This window comes from Rutidosis leptorrhynchoides, chromosome 7, assembly GCF_046630445.1.
Source record: "Rutidosis leptorrhynchoides isolate AG116_Rl617_1_P2 chromosome 7, CSIRO_AGI_Rlap_v1, whole genome shotgun sequence".
Classification (NCBI taxonomy): Eukaryota; Viridiplantae; Streptophyta; class Magnoliopsida; order Asterales; family Asteraceae; genus Rutidosis; species Rutidosis leptorrhynchoides.
Genome location: NC_092339.1, coordinates 340,267,372 through 340,294,181, shown reverse-complemented (window position 1 = coordinate 340,294,181; position 26,810 = coordinate 340,267,372). Strand labels below are relative to the sequence as shown.

Sequence of the window (26,810 nt, the reverse complement as noted above, 5' to 3'; positions counted from 1 at the left end):
GTTGTAATTTTTGTTTGCTTTTGTTTGGTTTCCGTTAGGTGAGGCTCGGTTATAGATAGTTAGTTTGTTTTACCGCTTTCTAGGTTCGAGCCTCAACGGTCTCATTCTTGTACTTTTGGTTGAAGGTGTTTTCTTTACGAAAACGTCTTCGTTATCTATATGAGTTTTCGTTTTTTCGCAAATAAAAAAAAAAAATAAAATAAAAAAAAGCCTAGAAATTTCCTCACATGCAGAACAAGATCCATCATTTGTTCACTTCTATGTTTCAACAATCCTCTGCTTAAATCGACTACTTTTCAACTGGTAATAACTTGAGGCATCTCAATTTATTTGTTTCTTTTGCATTATTTTTTTGATAAAGATTATATTATTTTGTTTTTGTTGTTATATTAGCTGTATATAATTTTTTTATTAATCCTCAATGTGATTCATTCTATGATTCTAAACGACCGGATTCATTTTAATTTCAGGTTTCTAGGGTTTCATTCCATGTAATTGGTTTCCTTATATACAGAGTGTGTGACTGTGTAGTGTGTACGAAGTGATTATTGCCGATAATTGTTATTCGTATTAGGTAATTCAATATATTGAAGTTAATTTTGTGTTATGCATTATTCTGATTAGGTATCGTTCACGTTTGTTTTTTCAATCTTCTCTGTATTTGTTCCCAGAAATCTCATATATAAGATATTAGTTAATTCTTATAATCGTATGGGATTGAATCGTCTTTTTTCAAATATATGTAGTTGCTGCTAAGTTAATCTCTTAATTATGTCTTTGTTTAACATATTGTTGTTGGAGATCGAACTTCTGAATCATTTCAATCTTGATCGAGTCAGCAGTTGCTGATCTATACTTTTGTTCAAAATCTTTGAATATTGAGTTACATTTTTTTTTATTAAATACTCTGTACTTATATAATAATACGTACTCCGTATCTCATTACTTCTATCATACAGTTCATATTTTCAATGTCGGAAACCGTTACTCCATCGACAACCAATACCGCTGAAGGTGGTGGCAGCACCAGAAGCGATGGTAATGCGCTGTGGTGGAAGAAAGTGTTGGATTGGAAAGAGGCTAAGAAGCAAATATTATTTGCGTTACCTATGGTAATAACAAATGTTGCTTATTATTTGATACCAGTAATATAGGTAATGTTCGCGGGCCACCTTGGAGAAGTTGAGCTTGCTGCTTCTAACCTCGCTAACTCTTGGGCCACGGTCACCGGACTTTCATTCATGGTTAGTTTTTGTTACCTCATTAAAAATGTTATCTCTAATTAGGCCATGAATGTGACATCTCATGGCTTTAACATGGGTCCCTATATTATGAGTGGATCCTTTTTACATGAAAAGCTAGTATTATAAGGATGTATCCTATTGCATATATGTATAAAAGTATTTGCTCTTTATGCCTGATTATGAACGTATAAGGAACCTATTCACTCTTTCTTTCACCAGGTTGGGCCAAGTGGTTCCCTCGAGACGTTATGTGGTCAAGGATTTGGAGCCGGGCTTTACAGGATGTTAGGAATATATTCTCAATCATCGTGTTTAATTTCCATATTTTTTTCAATCCTCATCTCAATTCTATGAGTTTTCACCGAACCTATACTCATTTTACTCCACCAAGATCCCCAAATATCCAAAATGGCTGCTCACTACATTATGTACATGATACCAGGACTATTCGCATACGGACTTTTGCATAACATGTTAAGATTCCTACAAACGCAGTCCATTGTCTTCCCTTTAGTTTTGTGTTCACTCGTCCCATTAATCCTTCATATTGGAATAACTTACCTACTTGTATATAAGTCTCCGTTAGCTTTCATTGGATCCCCTTTGGCCGTTTCAATTTCTTTATGGATTTCGGTACTTGCACTGGCGGGGTACGTGAGATTTAGCTCAAAGTTTAAGCAAACGTGGCAGGCCAGGTTTTTCATTAGAGTCGTTTAATCATGTTTTTGTCAGCTTGAAACTCGCTATTCCCTCAGCTGCTATGGTTTGGTTAGTGATGTTTTAATATTTTGAAGTTTTATTACATATGTGCATAGTTAGATTAAACTTGACATCTTTTGTTGTTTTATTGAATTTTTTTCAGCTTAGAATATTGGGCTTTTGAGATACTTGTATTGTTAGCAGGCATTTTGCCTAATTCAGAAATAACTACTTCTTTAATTGCAATGTGGTAAGATATCTTGACTGGTAATATTCATACTTAATACTATATCCGTACTTACATATTTATAAACTAATCAAATGGAGTTGTTTTATGTTAGTGTGAATACAGAATCAATCGCATATATGTTAACAAATGGGATCAGTGCTGCTGCAAGGTTAGATGCAGTTTTCTTACATAATTACAGATAAAGAGGGACATTTAAAAAAAAAAAAAAAAAAAAAAAAAAAAAAAAAAAAAAAAAAATTCAACTTGATCCTAACTAACACATTAATTATGAACTGCACAGTACACGTGTGGCAAATGAGCTGGGAGCAAATAATATCGATAGAGCTAAGCATGCCATGGGTGTCACTCTAAAGCTATCTTTCATCCTTGCGATCGTTCTGGTTTCAGCTCTGGGGTTCGGTCACGATATCTGGGCCGGCTTTTTCACCGGCAACCGTGTGATCATAAGCAAATACGCTTCAATGACACCCTTTCTAATGATCTCAATCGTTCTTGATTCTATCCAAGGTGTCTTGTCAGGTTTGTGAATATCCTAAACCCTTAGATTTTTCTTGAAAGGTTGGGTGGTTCATTAGCCAGTGGCAGAAGATAGTGTGTCACAAAGAAGTATCCGCCTTATATGGATTCAACGGGGAAAAAAACTTTACACTAAAAAAGTAAACAATTTACTAAAAAAATAAAGTTTTTTTAGTGTTTACCCCTGACAATTAAAAATTTATTAAATTTTTACATCCGCCCCATATGTATCCGGTTCCAAGTTCCGCCACTGTTCATGAGGGTTGGGTAACGAGTCAACCAGACCATGTTTAATGCATGTCGGAAGGGTGGATCGGGCCACTCTGGGTTGGCTCGCAACCAGTGGCGGATCCATGAAGTTTCTCGACGGGTGCAAAACGTTAATAATTTGAAAAAACAAAAGAACAGAGGCAAAACACCGATTTTCAAGGTATAAATACACTAAACGTCGAACTTTAACATATTAATACAATGGAAAAAAAAAAAAATTGGGTCGTCGGGTCGACCGACCCTAGTTAACCCTTTTTAGGTCCGCCCATGCTCGCAACGTGACATGATTGGATTGTGATTTTGCAGGGGTGGCAAGGGGGTGCGGTTGGCAACATCTGGCCATGTACATCAACTTAGCAATGTTTTATCTCATTGGCATGCCAGTTGCAGTTGCTCTTGCTTTTCCACTAAAGTTACATGCAAAGGTGACATGTCTATTCCAAAATGTACAAGTACATACATTTTTCTGACCATATTCGATCACGACTAACATTATATAATGTGGGTGCGATTGTAGGGGTTGTGGCTTGGTGATAATGCTGAAAATGAACATATATTTCATAGCATTATCCCTCAAGAAAGACAAGCTTTTAGTTGCAATTGTTCTATTTACAAGTGATATTCGTTTAAATAATAAAAGGTGAAGACAAAAGAAAGATTCGACGAATTGAAGGCGCAAACGACCAAAAAGCTCAAAAGTACAAAATACAATCAAAGAGGTTCCAATTATTGGTGAGAAACGTCTCAAAATTACAAAAGTACAAGACGCGAAACGCAAAGTACAAGATATTAAATTATACGCAAGGACGTTCGAAAATCCGGAACCGGGACCAAAGTCAACTCTCAACGCTCGACGCAACGGACTAAAAATTACAAGTCAACTATGCACATAAAAATAATATAATATTTAAATAATTCTTATAATTATTTATATATTATATTTATTTATTAAAACGTCGACAAGCAAAGAAACAAAAATATGTGAGCTGCTACCTACCCTCATGCGATCGCATGGCCTGGAGGCACAAAAGCCATGTGATCGCATGGCCCTGAAATCCAGGCCTGGTCCTATAAATTCGCGTGTTTTGGCTCAATTTATATATCATATATCCATCTCTCTATCTATACGTAAATATATTTATATTTATATTATAATTTTAATTTTAATTTTAATTTTAATTTTAAATTCTAATAATAAGGGTATGTTAGCGAATGTTGTAAGGGTGTAAGTCGAAATTCTGTCCGTGTAACGCTATGCTATTTTTAATCACTGTAAGTTATGGTTAATGTTATTTTTAAATTAATGTCTCGTAGCTAAGTTATTATTATGCTTATTTAAGACGAAATAATCATGATGTTAGCCTAAAAATATTAAGATTGGGTAATTGGGCTTTGTACCATAATTGGGATTTGGACAAAAGAACGACACTTGTGGAAATTAGACTATGGGCTATTAATGGGCTTTATATTAACTAAATGATACCTCGTTAATTTAATATATAGACTTATAATTTGACGTATTTATATATAACCACATACGCTTGACTGGGCACGGTGGGCGGGATATCTATAAATACCAATAATTGTTCATTTTACCGGACACGGAACTGGATTAATAGTTAGTAGACTTGTTGAAACAGGGGTGGATTACATTCAAGGGTAATTGGTGTAATTTTTTAACAAAGTAGTAAAACCTTGGACTACACGCAATCGATAACCTGGTGTATTCATTAAACAAAGTATTAAGACCTTGTTACAATTCGAATCCCCAATTAGTTGGAATATTTGACTTCGGGAATAAGAATAATTTGACGAAGACTTTCGCACTTTATATTTATGACTGATGAACTATTATGGACAAATCCGTATGGACATATCGAATAATCCAGGACAAAGAACAATTAACCCATGGGAATAAACTAAAATCAACACGTCAAACATCATGATTATGGAAGTTTAAATAAGCATAATTCTTTTATTTTCATATTTAATTGCACTTTTAATTATCGTACTCTTTAATTATCGCAATTTTATTTTATCGCATTTTTATTTATCGCAATTTCATTATTGTTATTTATTTTACGCTTTAAATTAAGTCTTTTATTTATATTTTACATTAGGTTTTAACTGCGACTAAAGTTTTAAAATCGACAAACCGTTCATTAAACGGTAAAAACCCCCTTTTTATAATAATAATATTACTTATATATATATTTGTATTTTTATAAGTTAAACTAATATAGCGTTAAGCTTTGTTTAAGAGTTCCCTGTGGACGAACCGGACTTACTAAAAACTATACTACTGTACGATTAGGTACACTGCCTATAAATGTTGTAGCAAGGTTTAGGTATATCCATTCTATAAATAAATAAATATCTTGTGTAAAATTGTATCGTATTTAATAGTATTTCGTTGTAAAAATAATACTATTTCCTAGTACACCTCGCACACATCAAGTATTTTTGGCGCCGCTGCCGGGTAATCTCCCCGCTTAAACGCCGGAAGCGCAACGCTATAAAAAAAGATTTTTATTAATTTTTAGTTTACTTTTATAAAAATATGCTTTTGTAAAAAAATATACGTTTTACATTTTAAAAACCGAAAATATAAAAAGAAAAACAAAAATATAAATATTTTTAAGAGTTTGTTAAATATATAAGTTTTATAAAGTTTCTTTATTTTTATTTTTTTTAAAATATAAGTTATATATAAATATTCTATATATTTAAAACAGAAAAAAATATATATATATAAAAGAAATCTACTCGGCCCGTACTGTAGCAGCCCAATTTCAGGCCCGAAAATCCACTCCATGCGATCGCATGGATTTTTATCGTGAGGACCATGCGATCGCATGGCCCTGTCAGACACGCCACATTTGACATAGTTTCGCATTAATTACGGAGTATATTTAATTATTATTATTATAAAACCCTAATTAGAGTTTTGTTATTTAATTAATTAAGTTAGTTTTAGTATTTAATTTATATATTTAGTTTAATTAGTTTAATTAAATTATAAAATTAATAGTTTTAATAAATAAATAATATAAAAATAATATTTTTATAAAAATTGTACTTTTTACAACTTTAAGTATATTTTTATATTTTGTTCCTTTTTAATTTATTTTAGCGTAATATTTGTATTTTTTGCTCGTTTTTAGTTTTAAGTCATAGTTTTTGCCATAGTATTTTTACTTCTAGATTTTTAGGCTTTGCCGTAAAATCGCTTAAGTGCTTTTTCTTTAGACTAAGCTTTAGGTGCTTTAGAATTTTGCGACGCCGTTTTTAAGTTTTAGTACCTTTTTAAGTTATTTCCATTTGGGATATAATATTTCTTTTAAGCTTTAATATTTTTAGACGCAACTTTTAATTCTTAGTTTTTAGTGCCTTTTAAGTTACGACGCGCTACTTTCTTATTTTTATTTTTTGACGCCTTTTATTTTTCGACACTTTTTATTTTTCGACGTTTTTCGACGCGCTCTTTTTCTTTCTTATTTCTCGCCGATCTAGTTTTTAGGACTTAGATTTTTTTCTATTTCTTATCTAAAATTTCTTTAAATTTCAAAACGAAAAATTATTTTAAAGTGGTTAAATTGATAGACATCAAAATTTTCTGGTTCGTAGTAATAGTTGGATTTGTACGTGGACCGGGTTATTGGAGCCAAACAGTACTCAATTATATTGAGACCAAACGAATCCTGCCCCTCTGCTGCATCTTTTGGCTATTCGAAACGTGGGCAAAATCAGAAAGGTCTATTAATTTGATAACTTATATAATTTTTCTTCCTTTTTAAAAACTAATAGGATATTCAGTTAATGCACCGAGCAAAACGTTCACCACCTTTTGTACGTTCACCACCTGTAACTCGATCAAGACATCTAGCAAATATTGTCGCCGTTGATTTTTCTTTAGAATCGTCATCCAGTCGACCAAGTACTCCAATTCAAATTTCCAATAATCCATTTTTTGAACCCGATCTCACAATTGAGAATCCGGGGAATATTCAGGGACGATTCCGAGATCCTGAACCACTATTCTTTCTTCCGGAACCACCAATCATTCAAACAGAGATTGTTGAGGAACTAACCATTAAATCAGAATCCTCTAGTGATTCAGATTCAACAAATTCAATTATGGAGAATCTGGAACCTTTAAGTATGGAAGACCGAATGAGAGATAGACGCACTTGCCAAGGTCACGCAATTACTCAACCTGACATTAATGCGCCAGATTATGAAATCAAGGGACAAATCCTACACATGGTAACAAATCAATGCCAATTTAGCGGTGCACCGAAGGAAGGTCCAAATGAACATCTTCGTACCTTTAATAGGATCTGCACACTATTTAAAATAAGAGAAGTGGAGGATGAACAGATATATCTCATGTTTTTTCCCTGGACTTTAAAGGGAGAAGCCAAAGATTGGTTGGAATCGTTACCTGAAGGAGCGATTGATACATGGGACGTTTTAGTTGAAAAATTTCTTAAACAATTCTTTCCGGCATCTAAAGCCGTAAGACTTCAAGGAGAAATTGTTACATTCACACAGAAACCAAATGAAACTCTATATGAGGCGTGGACAAGATTTGGAAAGTTATTGAGAGGATGTCCGCAACATGGTTTAGACACTTATCAAATAGTACAAATATTCTACCAAGGATGCGACATCACTACAAGAAAAGACATCGATATAGCAGCTGGTGGTTCTATTATGAAGAAAACCGCAACTGATGCTTATAAAATTATTGATAACACTGCTTCCCACTCACATGAGTGGCACCAAGAAAAAGATATCGTTAGATCATCTAAAGCAGCTAGAGCCGATTCTAGCCATGACTTAGATTCCATTTCTGCAAAGATAGATGCTGTCGAGAGACGAATGGAAAAGATGACTAAAGATATCCACTCAATACGAATTAGTTGTGAGCAGTGTGGAGGACCACATTTGACAAAAGATTGTCTCAGTATTGAACTAACAATGGAACAAAGAGAGAATGTTTCATACATAAACCAAAGGCTTGGAAATAATTATCAGAATAATTATCAACCGCCAAGACCAATCTACAATCAAAATCAGAATTATAACCGAAATGTTCCATACAACAACCAACAAGGTCCAAGTAATCAACAAGTATCTAATAATACTTACAACCAGCAAAGACCTAATTTTCAAAACAAACCACCACAAACCGATGATAAAAAGCCAAATTTAGAAGACATGATGTCGAAGCTAGTTGAATCTCAAACTCAATTTTTCACATCTCAGAAACAAACCAATGAACAAAATGCTCAAGCATTTAGAAATCAACAAGCTTCTATTCAAAATCTAGAACAAGAAGTAAGCAACCTAGCAAGGTTAATAGGTGAAAGAAAAGCGGGAAGTCTACCAAGTGATACAAATGCTAACCCCCTGAATGAAACAGCTAAAGCCATTACCACAAGAAGTGGTATTACACTTAAACCACCTGAAATACCTGTAATTTTTGATGAAGCTATTCCTACTCCACAAGAACCACAATCTGAGCAAGATAAGGAAAAAGAACCGGTAGTTGGAAAGGTTAATGAAGATAACACAGTTAAGGCTAAACCTTATGTTAAACCATACCAACCACCACTTCCTTACCCAAGTAAAATGAGAAAAGAGAGACTTGAAGCCGAGCAATCCAAATTCTTGGATATGTTTAAACAGATTAATGTAAATCTTCCTTTCATTGATGTGATTTCAGGAATGCCTAGATATGCTAAATTTCTGAAAGATCTAATCACAAATAGAAAGAAAATTGAAGAACTCTCGGCTGTTACTATGAATGCTAATTGTTCTGCAGTGCTGTTGAATAAGATACCAGAAAAATTATTAGATCCAGGAAGTTTCACAATTCCATGTTTTCTGGGTAGTCTTAGTTCAATAGAAGCATTGGCAGACTTAGGTGCTAGTATAAATTTAATGCCGTATTCACTATACGCTAAACTAGACCTTGGAGAATTGAAACCAATACGAATAAGTATACAACTAGCTGATCGATCAGTAAAATATCCTAGAGGGATAATGGAGAACATGCTAGTTAAAGTTGGTATTTTAGTATTTCCAGTAGATTTTGTTATTTTGGACATGGAAGAAGATTCTCGAGTTCCTCTCATATTAGGAAGACCATTCTTAAACACGGCTAAAGCAATAATAGACGTGGTTGGTAAAAAACTGACCCTAAGTATAGAGGACGAGAGTGTTACCTTTTCAGTGGATAGAGCCATGCAACAACCGCAATCTGCAGATGATACATGTTATTATATTCAAACTATAGAATCACATGCAGAATTGTTAGAAGAATTTCCAGAATTACAAGGAACAGGAGAATGTTCTTTAGGAGAAGGAACTGAACCAATTGATGAAACTGAAATGTTAGCTACACTTATGGCTAATGGATATGAACCAACAACAGAAGAAATTCAAATGCTAAAAGAAGAAGACAGATATCGATATAAATCATCGATAGAAGAACCACCGACATTAGAGTTAAAGCCACTTCCAAACCATTTGGAATATGCTTATTTACATGGTGAATCTGAATTACCTGTAATAATATCGTCTTCTCTTACTGAAAATGAAAAATCTAAACTCATTTCTGTGCTAAAAGCTCATAAACCAGCCATTGCATGGAAGATTCATGAAATTAAAGGAATAAGTCCTTCGTATTGCACACATAAAATCCTTATGGAAGAAGGCCATAAAACGTATGTGCAACGCCAACGAAGACTAAATCCTAATATGCAAGATGTTGTTAAGAAAGAAATTATTAAACTACTTGATGCAAGTTTAATTTATTCAATCTCTGATAGTCCATGGGTAAGCCCAGTTCAATGCGTACCTAAGAAGGGTGGCATGACTGTCATCACAAATGAGAAAAATGAGCTTATTCCTACTAGGACTGTAACAGGATGACGTGTTTGTATTGATTATAGAAAATTAAATGACGCCACCAGAAAAGATCACTTTCCCTTACCTTTTATTGATCAAATGTTGGAAAGATTAGCCGGAAATAGTTACTATTGTTTTCTTGATGGTTTTTCCGGATATTTTCAAATTCCAATAGCACCCGAGGATCAAGAGAAAACCACGTTCACGTGCCCTTATGGTACTTTTGCTTACAAACGCATGCCATTTTGACTTTGCAACGCCCCTGCAACCTTTCAAAGGTGCATGATGGCGATTTTTCACGACATGATAGAAGAATGCATGGAAGTTTTCATGGATGACTTTTCAGTCTTCGGTGATACATTTGAATCATGTCTAGTTAATCTTGAACGAATGATTATTAGATGCGAACAATTAAATCTAGTTCTTAATTGGGAGAAATGCCATTTCATGGTTAAAGAAGGCATCGTTCTTGGTCATAAATTTTCAAAGGAAGGAATTGAAGTGGATAGACCTAAAGTAAATGTAATTGCTAAACTTCCACATCCCACCAATGTTAGAGGAGTTAGGAGTTTTCTAGGGCATGCCGGTTTTTACCGACGTTTCATAAAAGATTTTTCTAAAATTGCCACTCCTATGAATAAACTCCTAGAAAAGGATGCTCCATTCATCTTTTCAGATGAATGCATCAAATCTTTTAATATACTTAAAGAACAACTCACTAATGCGCCGATCATGATAACTCCAAATTGGAATCTACCATTCGAACTTATGTGCGATGCAAGTGATTTTGCAATGGGAGCCGTTTTAGGACAAAGGATTAAAAAACGATTTCAACCTATTTATTATACTAGTAAGATGTTACAAGGAGCACAAACGAATTACACAACTACTGAAAAAGAACTCCTTGCTATTGTCTTTGCTTTTGACAAATTTCGTTCATATCTCGTTCTAGCAAAAACGGTGGTCTATACCGACCATTCTGCTCTTAGATACCTATTTTTGAAACAAGATGCCAAACCAAGATTAATCCGTTGGATCTTACTCTTACAAGAGTTCGATATTGAAATCCGAGACAAAAAGGGAGCAGAAAATCTCGCCGCTGATCATCTTTCTCGTCTAGAAAATCCCGAATTAGAAGTTCTAAATGAATCGGCCATACAAGACAACTTTCCTGATGAATATCTATTGAAGATAGATTATAATGAAATTCCATGGTTTGCAGATTATGCAAACTACTTAGTATGTGGATTCCTTGAAAAAGGGTTGTCGTACCAAAAACGAAAGAAATTCTTTAGTGATATAAAACACTATTTCTGGGAAGATCTACATTTGTTTAAAAGTTGTCCCGATGGAATAATACGCCGATGTGTATTCGGAGACGAAGCTAGTCAAATCTTAAACCATTGTCACACAGGACCAACAGGAGGGCATTATGGGCCTCAACTTACAGCAAGAAAAGTTTATGATGCTGGATTCTATTGGCCTACAATTTACAAAGACGCACACCTTCTTTGCAAATCCTGTGACGCTTGTCAAAGGTCCGGAAAAATAAGTCAACGTGATGAAATGCCACAAAATGTCATTCAAGTATGTGAAGTATTTGACATTTGGGGTATTGACTTTATGGGTCCATTTCCAAAATCTCATAATAATCTATACATTCTCGTTGCCATTGATTATGTATCTAAATGGGCGGAAGCACAAGCTCTCCCAACTAACGATGCACGAGTTGTAGTCAACTTTTTAAAACGTCTTTTTGCTAGGTTTGGAACACCGAAAGCTTTAATAAGTGATCGGGGTACTCATTTTTGTAATAATCAACTTGAGAAAGTTCTCAAAAGATATGGAGTAACTCTTAAAATCTCCACCACTTATCATCCACAAACAAGTGGACAAGTTGAAAATACCAACCGAGCTTTAAAACGTATTCTAGAGAAAACCGTAGGATCAAAGCCGAAGGAATGGTCCATTAAATTGGAGGATGCACTCTGGGCTTTTAGAACAGCCTACAAAACTCCAATTGGAACCACACCTTTTAAACTCGTTTACGGAAAAGCATGTCATCTTCCAGTAGAAATTGAACACAAAGCATTTTGGGCTTTGAAGACATGTAATCTTGATTTACATGAAGCCGGACGTCTACGATTAAGTCAACTAAACGAATTAGAAGAATTAAGACATGAAGCATATGAAAATTCCTTAATCTATAAGGAAAGAACGAAGAAATGGCATGATAAAAGAATCAGAAGTTCAAAAGAATTTAAATAAGGAGACAGAGTTCTTCTTTTCAATTCACGATTCAAGTATTTCCTGGAAAATTGAAATCAAGATGGTCTGGACCATTTATAGTCAAAAGAGTTTTTCCATACGGAACAGTAGAGTTAATAAATTCAAATGGGATTGAATTTAAAGTTAATGGTCACAGAGTTAAACATTACATACATGGTCCGATGGAAGTTGACAATGAAGTCAATCATAATTTCACCACCCAAGAAAACCTTCAAAATGAAAACATAAATATGTTATCAACAACATATGAAAAATCAAAATTGGAAAATAGGGAGGATTCAAATTGGAGTGATGAAGAAGAATTCTTATACAAACCTCCCATTCCAAGAAACGAAGAAAAATGTGAACAAAAAGTTCAAATAGAAGTGAAAGAACCAAGAAAAGAACATCCGAAAAAGGTTTACAAACCAACTCGACTTACTAAAGCAGGAGACCCGGGTGAATTTATCATTTCTTGCTTGCTTAATGATGGTGCTGTATATAATGGACTCGCAGATTTAGGAGCAAGTGTAAATATTATGCCTCTTTCCTTATACAAAAGATTAGGTATGGGTAAATTAAAACCAACCAAAATAGGTGTTCAATCATTTGACCTAACCATTAAACACGCGGTTGGAATAGCAAATAATTTACTTGTTAACGTGGGAAGTTTGACCTTTGTTGCAAACTTCATAGTGATTAATATGGAGGAAAACCTTGATATTCCTCTAATTTTAGGTCGCCCATTTTTAATAACCACCGAGGCATTCATTGATGTAAGAGAAGGTAGAATGACACTTAGGGATGGTGATAAATCAATCACCTTTGTGAATCGAAAGTTTAGATCTCCACCAACCAAAACTGTTAGACCAATAAAAACACATAAGTGTGGGGAAGATGAAGAAACACTTAATGATGATCCAATCACAAAGAACCCCGTTGATGATACGAAATTAGATGAACCCGTTTTTAACAGTTCAACGAAGAAACTTTATAAACGGATTCACGATGCTAGGATTAAGGGAAACTTTAAGTTATGTAACCGATTAATATCCAATTTATCACCAAAAGGAAAGGTTTTGTTAGTTGAATTTGTGAAAGTTACGGAGGAAATCAACAAATGGATTGAAGTAAAAGTCAGAGATATACAAGTTGTTGATGATCCAATTGAAAATAACGTTAATCACAATTTCAACTAAGTGTGGGGAGAATCGAATCTTTTTAGGGTAATATGTATTTCTGTCAGAGTTAGATTTTCTGTTTTCGTGTAGTTCTCGAAAATGGAACCCGAATGGTCTTTTCCTAGCAGACCCTAAAGAACTAGTCTTCTCCCTCCATTCTGAATTTTTATTTTTTTTAGGTTTTACGAGATGAAGACTTCCTGTGAATTAAACCATGGTCTAATGCTACACGCTTTGATCACTAAACGTAATAATGACACCCTTCCAAGTGAAATAGTATCATTAATCAGAGGTAAATTGGACGGAGTAAGAAAAGAATCCAGGAACGAAAATAATAAGTTACAATTTGGTAAAGGAAAATCAAAATCCGCAGCGAAAAGAAGAGCACGACACCTTGAAAGATGTCACAAATGCGGAAAATGGTCACACGAAGGAAAATGTTCGACGAATCAGACATATTCCAATACCGAATTCGTTACTTTATGCAGAGATGGACCGTTCATACGTTTCGAAGAAAAAACGTTGAATGCTCGAGGTTACGCCTATGTAGCTATGGAAAACCAATTAGTCCGACTATCTTATGAGTGGGCTAAAGCAGGTCACTAAGAATTCTATTTCACAGGTAAGTTTGTACAGTTTTCAGTTTTTATTTTTATTTTTATTTTTAACCTTTTGATAATAAACGCTAAATTGTTCGCTATAAAGTATTAAATTGGTACTCAATAAAATTAGGTATGCGTAACCGAAATTATTGATGTCATACAAAAATTTATTACATCACTGCGAAATTTACCGTTTATTCTTAAGGTATAAATATCTTTAATCAATCAACCCAAAATATTTCAAAAATTCGTCATGAGTTAAACTAGGTTATGTAACCGAAATTACTTTACCGAAAAGAGGGGCGTATATTTTTGATAATATTTGATTGATTAAAGTGGGATAAAAGACCAAAAAGATTTTTAATTTTATTTTTACTTTGTTTTTAAAATTAATATTAAAATAATATTGTAAACTTTTTAAATCAATATATTTAAAATTGTAAATATTTAAAAAATTAATATTTTTAATATAAGTTTGTATGTATAAAAACAAAAATATAATTTAAGTTTGGTGTGAATTTTTAATATGACTTTTTAATTTTATGCATTTTAAATTTAAGTTTGGTGTGAATTTAAAAACAAAAATTTACTTTATTTCGTTAAGTTACAAATTTGATTTTTAAAATTCGTCATGAGTTGAAGACTAGGTCGTTGAACCGAAATTGCTCTACCCGAGGGAGGGACGAGAACTTTTATTATCATTATTTTTAATCTTATTGAACAAAAAAAAAAACCCCAAAAATCTTTACTTTTAAAACCGCGCTTTGAATTGACGAATTTTAAAATTTTGTCGAGGGACGGACTAGGACAACGATCCGAAACGCCCTCATCCTAAAAAGAAACAAATTTTTAAAATTTTATTAATTTTATGGTTTATTAAAGTATAAGGTTTTATATAGCGAAAAAAAAAAGAGGAAAAACACTGTACCCGGACCCCCATGCGATCGCATGGGTTTTGAACTCCAACTCCATGTGATCGCATGGAGCTGGAAAACAGGCCAGATAGAAAAAGCTCAGCGAGTCTGTTCTTCACACAAAACACACACATATACACGAAAACACACTCAAATCCTCTCTAAAATTCACCATTTTTCACCATAATTCGTCAAATTTCTCGCTCTAATCATGAAATTGTTCAGAAGTTTATCAAGAAAGGTAAAAATTACACCCCTAAACTTTTAAATTCTCTAGTTTTTGTGATAATTACCAATATTTTACCTAATGCAATTTTGTTAATTTCTAGTGTAATTAGAGTTAAATTGTTAGTATTTTATGCATGTATAACCTAGATTGATGCTATTTAACATGATTTTAAGTCAAAAACTTCAAAAATTTTAGAAATCTAGGGTTTGTGTTCTTGAGCAATTTGGAGCTTTTTGATATAAACAGGTTATGGCTGATTTTTGTCATGAATTATTGCTAAATTGAGTAGTGTAACATGTTTAGGTAGTTAAATGATCCAAACATTGATCCTAAACATGATTTTTGGAGATTAAAGTGGACTTTTTAGGTGCAAAATTCATGAACTTGATTTATTTGATATAATTGCCATTTGAGACTTGTTTAATTGTTAGTAATGACTATTTTGACATGTTATTTGAGTTAAATGTTATGAACTTTGTCTACATTTTCATATGTGCTTATTTGAAAAAGTATAGAATTGTAAAAATTATGAAAATGCATATAAGTTTAAGTTTGATTTAACATGTTATTGTGATTGTTTTAAATTGTTATTTTGCTAACACTAATGCATATTTGGATGCACAAATTTTGTGTTTAATGTGTTTTGCAGAGAGCCGATACTGGAGGTTCATCATCGTCATCATCTAGACGACCAGCTCCAGAACCTGAACCAGAGATGCAATATGAACCCGAACAAGAACCACAACAGGAACCACAACAACAGCCTGATCAACATGTACCTTATTATGATCCGCTACAGTTTGTTACTGAATTCATAGTATTTCCGATGCATCCGCCTGTAGAATACCCAACGATTCCTGAACACACATTGCATCCTAATCTGAGATTCGATAGACGATGGAGAGATTACCCGGCATATCAAAGTAATAAATTCAAATTAATAACGAAAGATGTGAAGGTGCCTAGGGTAATTGATTGGGATCCTTTGGAAAGGGTCCAACTTGCTGACCGTGTTAGGGAGCATTTGATACAAAGGTATGGCAGTTCTTCTTTTACAGATTGGGAACGATTATTCACCATTCGTAGACCTGTATATAAGGAATGGTGTGTAGAACTTATGAGTACTATAGCGTTAAATGTAGATGTAGATAGATTAGATGATAGAAGTTTTCTTAGGTTTATACTTGACGGTAGGATGTACAGGATGTCCATGCTAGACATGGCTAGGGCATTACAGATATATACGCCCGCTGAATTGCTACTACCCGATTGTATGAATTTGATTTATCGTGGTGAAAGGGTAGATAGGAATTTTGACGCGAACGCCGTCTGGAGGCGTATGTCAGATTATAATGTTTTTGGGCGAGGAGGAACACATACCTACTTACATATTAACAAAGCCGAGCTTCGTATAATTCATAAATTTTTGGCTAACTCGATTACACAGAGAGGTCACAACAAGGAAAAATTGACCTTACATGATTTATTTTACCTAAAGTGTATTCGAGACCCAAGAGGCTTTGTTAATATCCCCTACTGTATTGGCTTTTATTTATCTAAGATGGTTGAAGGAATACAGGAAGGGGGGATAATTGGAGGAGGTATTTTTGTTACTCTCATTGGAGAGTATTTAGGTGTAGATAAGGACCAAGGGGGTCCACTTATGGAATGTAGGGAACAGGTTGAGCTTTTAGGATTGAAGGTTTATGCGGGTGCTAAGGTATTGAAGAGTAGACGCAACCAGGCAACACCCTATGTAGGTAGTCAACCTCAGGTAGAGAGAGGCTCAGATGAGGAGATGGAGGAAGCGGATGACATTAGGGATGTCATTCGGGAGGCTATGACTGATGTCTACCAGCGTGTAGATGAGGTAGACATGACAAACGCGGAGAGATTTCGTCGGATGGAGCAGTGGCAAGCCCGGAATGATTACGAGCATTCCAGGCAACGACAGCATGATAGATGGGACTATCATCAGCGTCAGATTATGAGCCGGCTGTCACCTCAGGAGCCCTACATCCCGACCCGACCAGCTTACTATCCTCCACACCAGCCCGAGATGAGACTGCCTTATACTCTCTACGACCCTAACCAGGCCTACCAGTACACCTATCACCAACCATGGAACCCGGACGATGACATGAACTGGAACCCCTATCCAGATTGATTAAGTTCCGGTTGGTAATTTATATAATTTTTAATTTTTATTATTTCTGTTTATTTATGTTTAAACACATTATATTATGATACTTTTATTGTAATGTTTAATATTTTTATTATACTAATGTTTCATATTTGATTTGAAAGTGGGATTTTAAGTCCCATTTCAAATTACCATGCATGTTTATATTTGTATTGTATGTATATTGTCGATTGTACAAAACAGGGTAAAACAGCGCGTTTTCAAAGACTGGCATTAAGTTCAGCAAAAGCTAGTACTTTTGACGACAAAACGAAAAACAAATGTGATGTAACAACAAGACGGAATGAACAAACGATATGCACCATTTATCATTCAGCATACAAACGCCAATATGTTTGGAAACTTTGGTAAAATTTAATCATTTTTCTACGCTAATCACCCTCAATAATTTAAATTGTTACTGATTTCTTGCAAATGAGGGCATTGCAAGATCTTAAGTGTGGGAAGGGGTTAAATTCTTTCGGAATTTTAAAAATTTTTGATTTAAACACTTGGTTACCATTAAAAATACTAGTAACGCAGTAGTTGTATTAGAATCTAGTGCTCTCTGATAATAAAGAACAGCCCTAGTCTTATATACTGACTACCCAATTCTAGTAAATTTTTTCAAAATTTTCAATTAAATGAACTCAAAATCATGTTTATACATATTTATGAACAATAAAACTAGGTGTTAACACCAAAATTATTGTTACCTCGGAGAGGACATAATTTGAGAAACAAACCAAAATGTTAAAATTCATTTAAAATGGAATAGAGGACAATAAAAAGAAAAATGAAAGCCAAGTGTGGAAAAAATTACCAAGTTATTTAAAACATATATCACATATTTTTGTGCAAATAACTGAAGATACTCTTGCTTTGGACTAATCTAAACAGTTTTACCCGATTTACTGTAATATATTTGAAAGAAAAGATGGATCTACACGATGAATCAATTCCATCATTAAAAGGAAGTAAAGTCTTCCGAAAAAGACACGCGCTTCTTGATTCAGGTCATGAAGTTGTCGTCCAGACTAGCTGTAGGTTGACGAAAAATCTAGAAAAGTCATCTCTAAAATCAGCAGGAAATCCACAGACCTCAGCATCAAACAGGGTCGCCAAGTGGTCAGACTTATCCTAACCATGAGAGGATCTGTCTCGTAAAATGGGGAGGACGCCGTGCAAATTAGCTGGATAAGATTAATGAATCAGATCCCCAGAAAGGATAATCTCCTTAAAGATCAAAAAATCAGCTTTTGAGCCTGATATTACTCAATCCTAGAGATTGACCTTAAAGATTGAGAATTACAAACTCATGGAATTCAATGATATCTAAACTCGAGCTTGAACGAGAAAATATTTTGATCAAAATTACAAACCGATTTGTTTTCTGAAAACCTATTTTTAATGCGTTCATTACCATTGAACGTAAAATCCTAGGAATTCACCTGGAATTCATTAGGTCACCTGAACCAAATCGGGTGTCAACCGTAAGAACGGTGATTGCATAGCATGGTCAAAGACAGGACCTTATGCCAGACCGAAAAATTATAAGGGTGAGCTTTACTATTGCTCCTACCAAGGATATTAATTGCATCCGACACGTTATAGACCATAATTAAAAGCATGTCAGGGGACATTGCCTTAACAGTTGCTTGTTCAACACTTTCCTTTACAACCGGACGGTAGTTTATCGAAAGGTAATATACGGAGCAAGTATACTGGACGTGTTGCTTTCCCAATACAAGGTTAGCAAGTGGGTGACACAAAACCACAAGTTTTGAGCTAAAATTTTCAAATCTGAAACCCACCAAACCCACAAAAATATTTTGCAAACACCGGTGAAGGGTTATTCCGGAAAACCTATCTAGGGTAAAAGCTAGATTCAATTTTCAAAAGATCAAATATTTTCATAAAGATCCAATTTCCTTAATGGATCTAAATTTTCATAGTCATGTGAGACTGTAAACCACAACGTTACTACCATTGTTTATACCGCCGTATAGAAATCACTGATGTACAAAGTGTGAAGTATAAAGAAGTGATTCTAGTATTTTTATTTCAAGACTATATTGCTTGAGGACAAGCAACGCTCAAGTGTGGGAATATTTGATAATGCTGAAAACGAACATATATTTCATAGCATTATCCCTCAAGAAAGACAAGCTTTTAGTTGCAATTGTTCTATTTACAAGTGATATTCGTTTAAATAATAAAAGGTGAAGACAAAAGACAGATTCGACGAATTGAAGGCGCAAACGACCAAAAAGCTCAAAAGTACAAAATACAATCAAAGAGATTCCAATTATTGGTGAGAAACGTCTCAAAATTACAAAAGTACAAGACGCGAAATGCAAAGTACAAGATATTAAATTATACGCAAGGACGTTCGAAAATCCAGAACCGGGACCAAAGTCAACTCTCAACGCTCGACGCAACGGACTAAAAATTACAAGTCAACTATGCACATAAATATAATATAATATTTAAATAATTCTTATAATTATTTATATATTATATTTATTTATTAAAACGTCGACAAGCAAAGAAACAAAAATATGTGAGCTGCTACCTACCCTCATGCGATCGCATGGCCTGGAGGCACAAAAGCCATGTGATCGCATGGCCCTGAAATCCAGGCCTGGTCCTATAAATTCGCGTGTTTTGGCTCAATTTATATATCATATATCCATCTCTCTATCTATACGTAAATATATTTATATTTATATTATAATTTTAATTTTAATTTTAATTTTAAATTCTAATAATAAGGGTATGTTAGCGAATGTTGTAAGGGTGTAAGTCGAAATTCTGTCCGTGTAACGCTACGCTATTTTTAATCACTGTAAGTTATGGTTAATGTTATTTTTAAATTAATGTCTCGTTGCTAAGTTATTATTATGCTTATTTAAGACGAAGTAATCATGATGTTAGGCTAAAAATATTAAGATTGGGTAATTGGGCTTTGTACCATAATTGGGGTTTGGACAAAAGAACGACACTTGTGGAAATTAGACTATGGGCTATTAATGGGATTTATATTAACTAAATGATACCTCGTTAATTTAATATATAGACTTATAATTTGACGTATTTATATATAACCACATACGCTTGACTGGGCACGGTGGGCGGGATATCTATAAATACCAATAATTGTTCATTTTACCGGACACGGAACTGGATTAATAGTTAGTAGACTTGTTGAAACAGGGGGGGATTACATTCAAGGGTAATTGGTGTAATTTTTAACAAAGTAGTAAAACCTTGGACTACACGCAGTCGATAACCTGGTGTATTCATTAAACAAAGTATTAAGACCTTGTTACAATTCGAATCCCCAATTAGTTGGAATATTTGACTTCGGGAATAAGAATAATTTGACGAAGACTTTCGCACTTTATATTTATGACTGATGAACTATTATGGACAAATCCGTATGGACATATCGAATAATCCAGGACAAAGAACAATTAACCCATGGGAATAAACTAAAATCAACACGTCAAACATCATGATTATGGAAGTTTAAATAAGCATAATTCTTTTATTTTCATATTTAATTGCACTTTTAATTATCGTACTCTTTAATTATCGCAATTTTATTTTATCGCATTTTTATTTATCGCAATTTCATTATTGTTATTTATTTTACGCTTTAAATTAAGTCTTTTATTTATATTTTACATTAGGTTTTAACTGCGACTAAAGTTTTAAAATCGACAAACCGTTCATTAAACGGTAAGAACCCCCTTTTATAATAATAATATTACTTATATATATATTTGTATTTTTATAAGTTAAACTAATATAGCGTTAAGCTTTGTTTAAGAGTTCCCTGTGGACGAACCGGACTTACTAAAAACTATACTACTGTACGATTAGGTACACTGCCTATAAGTGTTGTAGCAAGGTTTAGGTATATCCATTCTATAAATAAATAAATATCTTGTGTAAAATTGTATCGTATTTAATAGTATTTCGTTGTAAAAATAATACTATTTCCTAGTACACCTCGCACACATCACTTGGCTTAATTAGCGGACTTTTGTGTCAAACTGTTAGCCTTCTACTACTTGTGTATCTCTAGAAGTGGACCCGAGTAAAACTCAATGGCAGCAACAATTCAGACAATACCAATCTCGCTTGACAAAACTGTAATTCATATTTTTAGTCACACCAAAAAAGACAGATAATTTTGTAGGACTTGTGATTTATATGAATTCCATGTACCTTTATCTCGCGAGTCTTGTGTGTTAGTATCCTTTTCTTCTTCTTTGCTGTTTACGGATTCATAATTATGTATTTTTGGGCTTTGGGAGAGAACGATATAGTCATTATGAATGTACTTCTGGAGACGAGTCTGATTCTAAGCAGTTTCATTGTTTCGTAAGACCTTTAACTCAATTCATGATTTTTTGACCCAATGATTATATTCCTGTGGACATGTGTTAAACACATTGGTTACAGCCTTCAATAAATGTGTTTCACTAATTATTGCAGCAGTTTGTTAACTGTATCATGCATCAATACACTGTAAATCACAGGTCTGATAAACCATTTGCTGTTTGAATTGTTTCTCTACTGTGTGCAGATGCTGTTTAAGTGCTTTTCAGTATTGTTCAGGAAGAATATTATCTAATATTCTTTATGACAATGTTTAGAAGCCTGTTCTAATATCGATAATCCTTGAAGTAATTTAAATTATTTTTTTTAGTAACGAGGAACTCTCCTATGAACGAGCACATTGACTCCCTCGTAGCCGGTAAACATCGGACATCGGGAACCCAGTCGTCACCCGATGCCAGGTAAAGCACCTTCCACTACAACAACAACAACAACAAAAACCAATACCACATAAGTGGTGTATGGGGGAGGTGAGATGTAGACAATCATTCCCCTATCCGAGAATAAAGACAAGTCATTTCTCCGCCCAAAGTGAAAACACTCTCAAAAGTAGAGAAAGTCATCTCTCTCTATTCGACGGATAGAGAGATTGCTTCCGAATGGACCTCCGGCCAATAAGTAGGAAAAATTTTTTTAAAAATAAAATAAAATTGTGACGCCATGAAAATGGTAAAATCAAATTTCCATGGGTTTTAATCATGCCGGAAATTTACTTTAAGCTCTAAGAGTCAGTCAAGGTAAAGCACCTTCCACTGTAATCCCTAATTAGGTCAATATGACATTGCCAAGGATTGAACCCGAGATCTACAGCTTCACTAGGAGTTCTGGTGGCCACTTGAGCAAAACCGAAGTGGTTAAGTAATTAAAATTTGTTACTGCCTATTCTGTACAAAAGTCATCCCTCACCCTCACTATCCTCATGCATTGGTTTTTCATTTAATTTGTTAACTAACTGGAGTTGGATCCATTATTTTATGGTGATTTCACTCATGAATGCAGTTTAGTTTAAGAAAAAATTTGTACACGAACACCCCAATTGCAACATTTCTTCATCTTTAAACTATATTGATTGTTAGAAACATACCAATAAGGATGTTGTAGTTATAGAGTATTGATCAATAATTCATATTCTAAGTTTCAAAAGGTAGATGTTTTACCTTAATACTACATACTTATAACAAAGTCTTTACTTTTTTAACAGCAGTACGGGATCATCCATGGGATTTAACCACCCACACGTTCATCTCATGCAGTTGCATAACCCGTCCCCAACTGCTGCCCATGAGGAAACTCGGCCCAAACCGAGGGTATGGGCGTTAAACTAGAGTCCCCGATTGAGATTGATATATTGCTTCGTTGTAACACCCCGTTTTCCCCGTACATGACTTATAGGTGTAAAGTGTGCGTACGACTAGTTTACGGATGGTTCAAGGCGTACTCGCATGTTGAAGTTAGTACGTGAGAAAAATGAATCAGGGAAAGCAGAGTGTCGCGACGCGACAAATGGAGCCGCGGCGCGGCGTTTCGAATAAATCCAGATCAGAAAGCTTGTTAACAAAGTCACCAGTTCGAGGCAATCGTCGCGGCGCGACGAATTAGGCCGCGGCGCGGCGAATGGTGCGAACTGGCACCAGATTCTTGTAAATTTAAATGAAGTTCAAGGGCAATTTGGTCTTTTCACGTTTGAGCCAGATTTGAGGATTTAACCTCATCCATTCATTTCATTTCTCATTTTAATTTCCCTTTTCTTTTCATTTTTCCTCTCAAACTCAAACACCCATTTGATTTCAAAAGGATTTTTGGAAAGGAAGGATCGGGAGTTGATCCTTGGCGTAGTTGACAAGTGTGTTCTCCTCGTTCTTAGCTACACGGTGATACTAGTGGTAAGCTCTAACTCCGAAATTCATTTTCGTGTTCATCATTCAAGTTTAGGGCTTTTGATTGTATGATTCATAGGTGAAACCCATTTAGTTGTTAATTGAAGGTTAACACCAAGATTCGGGTTTATTGTTGTTAATGTCGGGTTTTGGGTTTGGTGTGCAAGTTCATGCTTGTAAGACTTGTAAATGGTGTATAATCACTAGTATTAGTGATTATTGAGGTTTTGGGGACATTTAGGGTTCTTGGAGTTGACTAATTTTGACTAGAGCCAAAATTAGGGTTTGGTGATGATTTTGACCCGATTGTTGATTTATTAAGGTTTATAAACTTAAAATGGATTAAGTTGAAGTATTAAACCGAGTTAAATGTGTTTTGGTGTCAAGACTTGTAAACGGTGAGATTTTGACTTAATGGGTCAAAATTAGGGTTTTGGTGTCAAAATGGGTGAGACATGTGTTTAACACTTGTGTTTGGGTTTACTTGGCATATTAGGACCATTTTCACCCGTGTTAGTAATTATTGGTTAGTTTGGGCGCGGTTTGTACTTGGAATTACATTTGGGTCGAATTTGCACTAAGTGTCAAATTGGGTTGGTTTGTAAATCCAATCTAAGTGTGTTGTTGAATTTGTGATAATGGAATAGGTACTTTCCATTGACGAGTTGCGGATTACTTGGTTGCATTCATCAAGGCTTAAGGTGAGTGTTAATATCCTATATGCATATGTATGTGTAGGATGGGTGCGGGTCGGGTGAAGTGGTTCTCGGTTATAGAGCTCACTTCACATATAGGTGGATTGATGGACTTGTGTGTAGGTCCAATTGGCACGGTTGTGCGTTTTGGTTGACCATATTTGACGAGGTGCACACCTTGCGTGTACTCTATCACATGGGCGTGTGATGTGGATTATATAACCCCAATGGCGAAGGGTTAATATTGTGAGTGGAATAATTATTCGTGTACGTATATAATGTATTTATTTGTGTAGTATGAATGTGGTATTGTCGCGGTGTTCAAGACACCACATTCTAAGTAACGAGTAGTAGTGTCGCGGTGTTTAAGACACTACTCATTGTTTGATTGGCATGTGGTATTGTCGCGGTGGTTAAGACACCACATTGTCATGGGAGTGGAATTATCGCGGTGTTCAAGACACCACACACTATTTTGATTGACGTGTGGATTCGTCGCGGTGTTTAAGATGCCACATTGTCATGGGGGTGAATTAGTCGCGGTGTTTAAGACATCACCCGGGGGATTAGTGATTACGCGGTGTTTAAGTAACGCTAATGGATGTTACGAACTCCGACAGTCTCTTACGAGTATCGTTCCCTTGTACGATTGGTTAACCATGGTTATTGTGTTGTAAGCGTAAGCAAATTATGTTATTCAAGAGATATATACATATATATTGTATACATATAATGTTGTATTGTCGTGTTGTAGCTAACCCTCCGGGTGTAGCTTATTGGCATTGTTCACATCGTTGTTGGCAAACTTATATTTTGTTGATGTATCTTTAGCTCATTGCTTAGTGATCTTACGGTATGTTTAGACTAGCTTGCCTTTATGTTTGGATGCTCCGGTATGCGGTATTTGCTATTTTGTGGCGTGTCCATTTTATGCATATATATGTATGTAGTATATTCTCACTCACTAAGCGTTAGCTTACCCTCTCGTTGTTGATATTTTATAGGTTCGCATGCTTGGCGGCTCGGGTAAGCTTGGGAATTAGAGATCTCGACTAGGTTGCTTTAGAAGATCTTGCTTTTGGACTCGATTAGGATTTGGGTAGCGTAGTCCTAAATCACCATGCTCGGTTTTGTGTAAACGTAACTAGTCGGGTCATAATGATTATAACCGGTTTACGATTTAATTAATGAACCATTGTATTAAGGAGTTTAAATCATTAATGTATGTTTTAAGTTCGATGAACTTACTTTGATAACAAATACGTTTTGGAATATGTGTAACGGGACCTAAAGTATTATTTAACGCGTATTAAAAGGAAAAAATTTTATGGGCCGGTTTTAATACGGGTTGGGTCGTTACAAGTGGTATCAGAGCATGGTCTAAGGGATTTAGGTGACTTGAGATAGGTGCCTAGACTTAGACTTTTGTGTGTGCTTAATTTGTTGCGGGACTTGTAGGAGTACGGGTCGGAATGGGTTCTAGCTAGTGCCTTGTTTATAGGTTGACTAACGTTTATATTAGTAATGCGAATATTATTAATATGCTATTGTGATGTGATAATAATTCTAGCGTGTGTTTATATCGCGTAGAATTTTGTTTGTGTTTGCATATATCATCGAGCGAGACGGTTGTTGTACTAACGAGCCGATACAGCGTGTATGCGTAATAAGGACTTGCAAACCTTATTACGGGTGCAAATCGTGTCTAGCAAGTGATGTACGACAAATGTTTAGCAAGATGGGGCGGTGTTGTGCGTGTGATTTACACGTTCGTGGTCTAACCGCTTTGCATTCCTTAGAATGGCAACGGGAAATGGGATCGAGACGAACGACGCTGAGTTTAACGCTAGAGTTGCGGCCGCCGTTGCGGAGCAAATGAGTGCGTTTCGAGAAGAAATGGATAGGAAGTATTCCGAATTTCGAAATGGTGGAGAAATGGAGCATTGTCTTAAGAGCTTCATGAGGACTAAACCTCCGATGTATGACGGGAAACCGGATCCTTTGGTAAGCATAACTTGGATTTCGGATGTCGAAGGGTGTTTTCGTACTATTGAATGCCCTCCTGAGAAGAAGACGAGACTCGCTACTAGTTTGTTGCGGGGTAGGGCAAAGGATTGGTTGGATGGTAAGATTGATCTTGTCGGTGGTGAACCGTTTATGGCGTTATCGTGGGACGGGTTTAAGAAGGAATTCTTCGAGGAGTTCCGAACTTCAGCCGATTTATCGGAAATGCGTAATGAGTTGCGAAATTTGCAACAGGGTTCTATGGATTTGAATACTCTCAAGACGACCTTTATGGCGAAGGCTCATTTTTGCCCGGAGTATTTGGGGAATGATCGTTTGTTGATGGAGGATTTCTATCGAACCTTGAATGATGACTTGAAGAATAAGATTAGCCGGGGTCACGCGAAATCGTTTGCGGAATTATTCGCCGTGGCTAGAGGTTTCGAGTAGTATTCACGATCAAAGAAGGGTGAACCTTCGAGCGAGAGAAGGGTTGTTTCGCATGGTGCTCCGAGTAAGAGGACTAAGGGTCCGAGGGTGAGCACGGGTGG

At 35.2% G+C, this 26,810-nt stretch overlaps 1 pseudogene; it reads left to right on the top strand.

Annotated features, from left to right (window-relative positions):
• Nucleotides 1–971: 971 nt before the first annotated feature.
• Nucleotides 972–21,881, top strand: LOC139860345 (protein DETOXIFICATION 18-like; annotated as a pseudogene).
• The last annotated feature ends 4,929 nt before the right edge of the window (nucleotides 21,882–26,810 follow it).